The following is an 8663-nucleotide window of genomic DNA, read 5'->3' as shown; positions in this document are numbered from 1 at the left end:
AATTCTGAGAATAAAGTCTGAATTCTGAGAATAAAGTCTGAATTCTGAGAATAAAGTCCGAATTCTGAGAATAAAGTCCGAATTCTGAGAATAAAGTCCGAACTCTGAGAATAAAGTCTGAATTCTGAGAATAAAGTCTGAATTCTGAGAATAAAGTCAGAATTCTGAGAATAAAGTCCGAATTCTGAGAATAAAGTCCGAATTCTGAGAATAAAGTCCGAATTCTGAGATTAAATTCTGAATTCTGAGAATAAAGTCTGAATTCTGAGAATAAAGTCTGAACTCTGAGAATAAAGTCTGAATTCTGAGAATAAAGTCAGAATTCTGAGAATAAAGTCAGTAGTCACGTACATTTTTCACCAGTGGCCCTAATCCTCTTCTGTACAGAGGGATTAATAAATCTAAGTCTGAGTCTAAGTCTGAGTGTGATGTTCATGGACAGGGTCTCAGGTGCAGGTTTCGTTGCTCGGGAGCCTTAAGATTTGCTTCTCAGCTCTTTGCAGGTGATGTGGTCCTGTTGGTCTCATCGGACCGTGACCTTGGGGGGTCCCGCGGGTTGCAGCCGAGCGTGAGGGATGACGGACGGCACGTCCAAGCCTGAAGCTGTGGTCCTCTGCAGGAAAGCGGTTGATTGCTCCCTCAGGGTTGGGAGGGGGTTTCTGTCGAAATATCCCAAGGTGCTCTTGAGCAAGGCACCCCCACAAACTCTGACATCTCTCCATTTAGAGCATGTTTAGGACCTGAGCATGTGTGTGTAGTTCAGGCCTGTGTGTAATGTGTGTAATAACAACAGTGTGTAAGTTGTAAATTCCCCTTGTGAGACTAATAAAGGATACAGTAACATTAAATGAAATTATCTTGGGGTCTTGTTGGACCAATCAGGGTAAAATGGAGGCGTTGTGTCGGACGATTGTGGGAAAAAGGAAGCCGTCAAAGCTTTAAATTTTTAAATTATCCGATTAATCATGACCTTTGTTAAGAGTTGTGTTGTTGTGATGAGTTTTGCAGCTGATGGGAACTGTTTAGCTCAGGTGACTGTTGGTAATGCAGACTGTAGTTGGAGTTTTGGACATGTAGCCCAGTCGCTGTCGTTTAGCAATCGAAAAAAAAAACGGTAAAATGTTGATTTACTGTCGATTTTAGCATGAATTGTTAAATTAATTACTTCTAAAAGATGTTAAAAAGGTGTCAAAGCTTTCAATTTTTTTGTTTTTTCCGATTTATCGTGACCTTTGGGAAGCCTATGGTAAATAAAAGAATGAGATTGCGACTGAAATTTGCCTCTTAGTGCTATAACAATGTGTCATGTGTTTTTCTTACATAGACTGATTGCCTTCTCATTTAATTGTTTCAGCACCACTGGCAGATAAAAACATCTGTGCTGCCAAAATAGACGATAAAGTAAAAAAAAATTAGACATTGGGATAAAATCTGCTTATGGGAATTAACCAAAAGTATGACCAGCAACAGACCTGCAATGTTTATACGACCACATGCAGAATCATTATATGATTGTATTACATCACATGTACTGTATATGTGACTTTAAGGCTAAATGAGGGTTAAAAGATGAGTTTTTTGCCTATTTCTGTGTCTCACAAATAGATATTTCACATCTCTTTCTATCTTTGTGTCTCTTTTCTTCATTTCAATAATCTTCTTTATTGGCGTGAACGTTAGATGAGCCATGTTGCCAAATATTCTGAATACCAAATTAAAATCTCTCTCTCGCTCTACCACTCTGTCTGTGATGTAATTATGTTGGGGATTTTGTTTTTCCAGTGAAAATTGTTTAATTATGTATGATGTTCCTGTAAATAGGGGGGAAAAAGCTCATTTTCTCAACGGGGGGAATGCAGTCTTTCGTCATAAAGTCCTACTTTTGTGATATGGAGAGCTAAAACAGTCAGTTAGTGAGGGGCAGACAGTGCAGGGTGGTGTGTGTGTGTGTGTGTGTGTGTGCGTGTGTTGGGCAGAGATTGTGTGACTTGTGAATGATTCAGATCGCCACCACGGAAATACACCAGTGTTCAAAGGCTTCTTGTTAAATAAAAACCAGAGTTATTTGACATGCATGCCCTCAAAAAGTTAAGCCCGTCTTCGTCACGCTAGACTATCCAATCTGAGTTTTCGGTTGCACGACTAAAACAACTTTTAAACCTACAACACGCCACCAAAACAAGTTCCTTTTGCTTCGGCAAAGCCAGACTAGTAGCAATCTAACCACGTTATATACGTATTCATAAACTGTAAAAAAGGAAAATCAATTCATGTTTTAATAAAATGCAGGTGTGCAAACTCATCAAGGTTGTAAAAGATGGTGAAGATGTCCCTAGGATTATTATTATTATTATTATTATTATTATCTCAGTTGCTGGGTGATATGCATGTTAATGTTGTCCTGTGTTAATAGATGGATAGATAGATAGATAGATAGATAGATAGATAGATAGATAGATAGATGTTTTTCTGATCCCAAGAAAAATGGGAAATTACAGTGTTACAGCAGCAAAAACAGTCACAAAGCACAGAATATATATATAAATGAAATACCAGGAAAAAATCTCTAATAGATTAAGATAATAGATGAAGTCTCTAATAGATTATGTGATCAGACAATACAATATATGGCAGCTAGTTTAGGCATAAAATCTGTCAAGAGGGACTGAGCACATCTGCAAGAGTGTGTGTGTGTGTGTGTGTGTGTGTGTGTGTGTGTGTGTGTGTGTGTGTGTGTGTGTGTGTGTGTGTGTGTGTAATAGTGTGCATTAGGGAATGTCCTAATAGCCTGCGCTGGGGCCCATCGTTACCACCTTATGCCACTGCAGGTAATCAATCATTTAATCAGTTTGTATGATATAATTTCTTTAATAAGTAAGGTGAAAAACAACTTCACAGTCACAATATTGACAGTAATGAAAGAGAAACCGTGCACAGCGACCGTTAGATGGGCTGTGGGTGCACAGAAGGAGTCCTCAGTGAAAACCCTTCATTTATATTTCAGTGGTTCTGGGTTGGGGATCAATATGTGCTGCTGGTTCTAGAGGATTCCCTCGAGTGCAATGCTGTGTTAATGAGCCCCGGTGCTCAGAGAGAGACTCCAACCAGCCCAGATAACAGCGAACAGACTCAGCGGGACGGGTCAGGCAACCGAAAATTAAGCTGAAATTAAAAGCATGAGACTTAAAATGTTGATTAGATTTTAAATCCCTCGAAAGGTTCCTGAGAAACATCTCCCAAAACTATGGGATGTGGAGGAGAAGTCACTTTTACACATCAGATAATCTGTTTCTGGAATCAAAAACATGATGATGATGAAATACACGAACGTGCGTGTCTGTTATCGTGTGATCTGTTCACATGTGCATGCATCTTTGTGTGTTTGTGTTTGTGTGTGTGTGTGTGTGTGTGTGTGTGTGTGTGTGTGTGTGTGTGTGTGTGTGTCAGGATTACAATGCAAGGGCTTCTTTTTGTGCCTGAAGCCGCCATTTTGCACCACTGATGTAACAATCCCATAGGGACAAATCCATCAGAGCAGAGGGAGGAGCGAGCCATTTGTCAACACACAGTGGGACAAAGACCAGAGTGCAGATGGGGGGGGGGCAATAAAATGGGAAATGGACGCACTCGATGGCTGAATTTATGTGCCATTAAAAAAAATCATTCTACATTGTAGAGCTGAAATTGTCACCAGTCAATACGTCCAATTAACAGTCTCCATAATCAATACATCATTTAAAATAAGAAATCTTATTAAAGGACTGTTCTGACACTTCGGGAGAGGTATTTGCTTTCTGTTTGGGAGTTTAATGATGAGATCAATACCACGCTGCATGTCTGTCCAAACAACGACGTTCCACTTCCAGGATTTGCTCCGGTACCACTTGAAATCCTGCTGGATGTCAATGGCTGCATGTTAGGGTTAGGGTTAGGGGGGGGGAGGTCTGGCTATGCAAGACTAGTCCAAAGGCTACAGCTGGTAAGCTTAGCATAGCATAGCATAGCATAGCATAGCATAGCATAGCATAGCATAGCATAGCATAGCATAGCATAAAGACTGCAAACAGTGGGAAACACCACGCCCGTCCAGTTTAAACAAAACCTGCCAACCGGCACCTCTAAACTTCACAAATTACATAATGACGAGACCTTCAGAATGTGGTCTTGGGACCGGTCTGAGGAGCAAAACCGATCCGGAGCTGGAGCGCACACTGGAGCAGAGGCGAGACACTCACATTAACACCTATGGACAATTTAGAGTTAACTTCCATGTCTTTGGACTGCGGGAGGAAACTGGAGCACCCGGGGGAAATCAACACAGGCACGGAAGAACAGAAAAACTACATTTTGATGTGATTTTTCAACAATAACAACCCTTTTTTTGAGCAACTGTGTACTGACATAGTTCTTTTTACAAGTAACTATTTTAAGAAATGTAGCAAATCAACACAAAAGTACTGTAGAAGTTGCTGAGGAGGTTGATTTGTGTGTGAAGTGTGAGTGTGTGTGTTTGTATGTGTGTGTGTGTATTAGGTTTAACTGCATTTGTGGGGACCAAAAACTGTGAATACAGTATACTTATGGGGTCCAGACAGCTTTGTGGGGACAAAATGCTGGTCCCCTTAACGTTAAAGGGCTTTTTGAGGAATAAGACTTGGTTTTAGGAGTAGGGTTAGAGTTAGGTTAGGGTTAGGGTGAGGGTTAAGGTTAGGCATTTAGATTTGATGGTTAAGGTTAGGGTTAGGGTGAGGGTTAAGGTTAGGCATTTAGGTTTGATGGTTAAGGTTAGGGTTAGGGTGAGGGTTAAGGTTAGGCATTTAGGTTTGATGGTTAAGGTTAGGGTTAGGGTGAGGGAATGCATTATGTCAATGACTGGTCCCCACAAAGATAGTGAGACACACTTGAGTGTGTGTGTGTGTGTGTGTGTGTGTGTGTGTGTGTGTGTGTGTGTGTGTGTGTGTGTGTGTTATTTGAGGAGTTAGAGAGTTGTGGCTGCCACAGGCGACCCCTGCTGCAGGCGCCGCACCATCAGCACCTCCACATGGAATCTGCAGATATTCCACTTTCTGTCAGCCTTTCATGTTTCACACATTTCTGGTTTGTTAAATCCAAACAGGGCTTTTTTTAAAAAAATTTATTTATTTATTTATTTTCCCAGCGTTCACTTCTCTCCGAGCCTCTGAGTTTGTGGTGCTGTAACAACACTGTCAAACTGGGACGAGTGCCTGTTAGATCGTCTCGGGGGGGAAGAGGAGACGGAGCGCGTCTCTCGCTCTCGCTCCCTTCTCAACCTCTGCTGACGGGGTTCCTCTGAGCAAGGCAGGATGTTATGGCGCTTCTGTACAAGCAGCAGCGGGAACAGGGCGTTAAAGTAGCTTAATTCATCATCATGTAACAGGAACACAATATAGTTCCTGTGGAACCTCAAAGCCAACATTTAACAAGTAAACCATGGAGCAATAAAGGATCAGCAGGGTCAACAAGCACAGGACAATATTAACTTAATGTGGTGTTCAAGTTCCTTCTTGAGACTTTTTAGCAGCGACGCCGTCGCTTCATCCGCCCAAGACGAAATGCAAACAACCCAGAGTGTTTTTTTAAAATCTCCTATCCTTAAATGTACGTGTGGTACAAAACTTGACATTTGCACCTTACTAACTCCAAGTTGGTTTCACAAGGCGAGGGACATCCGGGGAAAGATCCAGCCACAAATTCAACCAGAAGAGACATGTTTGCAGATGTGCAAATGAGGTTTGTTGTACTCAATAAAATGTACAAAGTCTTTGGCAATTAGACTCCATCACTATACGAATATTTTGTATATTTGTATGGGGTTAAAGAACCATCAGACCCCCCCCCCCCATGAGAGCATTGATTAAATTAGGTCTTGCTGAAAGAATTAGTTGTTGATCCAGACTACACAGAAGGTTATCTGTAAAGAGGTGGTTTTAAGAATTGACTCTCTGAATGGCGAGTGAAACGGCTACTCTTCATTGTATCCTTTTATAAGAAATAAACTTGGTCAAATAGAGTTCCTCCTGTTGGATTTTAAAGATAACAGCTGATTCCCTGTATGCAGTGTCTGTTACTGGAGCACCCGGCAAGATAAAGATTAAAATAACTGAAGAAAATAAAACCCAGCATCGAGGATTTGGAGACTCTTCCTCCCTCACATGCATCATTCAACGGGAACACTCGGGGGCTTATGAAGCATTTTTTCTTCTTGGGAATATCTTCTTCAAACCCACTCTGAAAGTGAACCCCTGAGGGTGTGCGAGCCTTTGAAAAAGACATCAGATGGGCTGAGAGGACGTCCTGTCCTCCCCTCCAGCTCTGCTCAGTCTGCAGCAGCGCTGGAGCTGCACACCGACCGACGGATGGCTGGTGGTTCATAAACTGAACGAGTGTTTTTCTCTTTCTGGCCAGCTGCTCCTTCGCAGGCAGGACTTCCCCTCGGACCATGATGTAATGTCCACAGCACACATGTGTGTTTTAGATTCATGCTGAGAAAATATGTCAGACTGTCATCTTGAAATCAAGTCAATCTGTGTAAGCAGACTCTCTGTTCTGCACGATGCTGACTTCTATTTTTAAATCTGAAGTCCCATACATTTTTTTAGCCTCCCGACACCTAAACTTGTGTTTTTGCAGATAAAGAGTACCGATCTGATCCCAAGGTCAAGGTCAAAGTTTATTTCTATAGCACATTTACAAACAGTCGCTACTGCCCCAAAGTGCTGTACAAATATGGATAACATCATAAAATAAAAGCATAACAAGTAACCGGAAAAACCCATCTAAAAACAGAATATGCCAATAACAATAAAAACGGGCAACAGATAAAAACTTTACTAGAATCAATAACAATAAGATGCCACAGCTCAGCTTATGTTAAAAGCCAGTGCAAAAAGATGAGTTTTTAGAAGTGATTTTTTAAACTCTCAACAGAGAACGCTGCTCTAATGTTGAGAGGGAGCGAGATCCAGAGCTCAGGACCTGCTACTGAGAAAGATCTGTCCCCTGTAGTCTTCAGTCTGGTTCTGTTTCTAGTCCAAAAGCACCTGGTCCTGGACCTGAGTGCTCTGACTGGAGTGTGCTAAATCAGCATATCAGATAAACATAATGGTGCCGGCCCATTAAGAGATTTAAAAACAAACTATAAGAGCTTAAAATGGATTCTGTTTTCCTGTCAGCAGGCGTGTTAAAGAAACATGAACAAACACGAGCAATGAACGCTGCCAAACTTTCTTTCATCATCCAGTGTGGCAGTCCCATTTCCTGTGGGGCGAGAGTGCGTGGTTTAGGATCGGTGGATGAACTCCAGTTGTTTCTGACACCAATACCAGTCTTGCAAATACGGCTTTGCACCAAAAACAGCTCAAAGAAAAGGCTCTAAATGCATTTCATCAGCAGTAGTAATGCCAGCGGTGAGCAGTCTTTCCTTCCTGAAACCGTTTCCAATAAGTGAAATTTTGTGAATGAGCCGAACACCGAATACCAATCCAATGCTTAAAAATACACATGTAAATATTAGAATTTTTTTAACAGCTGTATACTTCTTTGAACTACTAACCCTGTATGGATGTGACATGATTACAAATTTGCAGAATAGCCTATCTTTGTTAAACGTGAACAAATACATCCAGAGAGAAAGAATGCAATAGAAGTTTATTCCATTATATCAGCAATTAAAGTTGTTGTAGATGTAGTAGCTGCAGTAATATTAAAAGAACTTAAAGGGGCTTTTGAGGCCTTATCAACCCTGTTTTATCTCTGAGGGGAGATTTGCAGACATGACTTCATTACCTCGTGTTTTTCAAAACATAACTGACTCTAATATGTCTCCGTCTTTGTGTCACGCTCTGAATAAACTATGAGGAAGACTGGTTTTGGGTTAATCCTCCATGAAGGCCCCCCCTCAGTCCGCCGGGCTCCGCGTGGCGGTCCCGGACCCTCCATTGTGTCTGGGTGTGTGCTCAGCTGGGACGGCTGAACCGCTGAATCCCAGCGGGGCGAAGCAGGAAGCTGTCGGAGTATTTATACATCTCGCTCCTCTGCAACAACACGGCGCTGCGAACGAGCCAAGTCCTGCAGCATCTCACGCTGACCCCCCCCCCCCAAACATCACAAGACCCTGTTTGGGTTTGAGATCATTATGTTGACATTTTAGCTTTGTTATCTCTTTCTTCTGCCGTTCTGTGTGCAAATTATTTGAAATTTACCTCATAAATGTAGTATTTAAAAGTGCAAGTATCTTTCTTTTGGTTATGTGTTATTTTGTATATTTGCATTGTTTTTTTCGCCTTGATAAATAACAATTGGATGTAAAATGGGTTAGATGTTTAGCACGACATGGAAATATAAGCTAACTAATGTGTTATTATATTATTATAAATACTACTTTCCAGCATTTATAAACATGCAAATAATTATTTACTTGTCCTACTTTTTTTTGCATTGGAAACACTTTGTATGTTAATTAGGATATTCAATTTATTTGGTTTTCCATCAAAGATGTTCATTTCTGTACTGTTAAAAACACTGAAAAAAAAGTCAAAAAACGACATAAGCGCAGACGAAAAGCGTAAAAAAAGCCACATAAAGTGTTAAAACACGGAAAAAATAACCAATGCGTGAAGAAAAACGACAACACGTAGAAGGAA

Source organism: Etheostoma cragini, chromosome 20, assembly GCF_013103735.1.
Source record: "Etheostoma cragini isolate CJK2018 chromosome 20, CSU_Ecrag_1.0, whole genome shotgun sequence".
Classification (NCBI taxonomy): domain Eukaryota; kingdom Metazoa; phylum Chordata; class Actinopteri; order Perciformes; family Percidae; genus Etheostoma; species Etheostoma cragini.
This window is presented reverse-complemented; position numbering follows the sequence as displayed.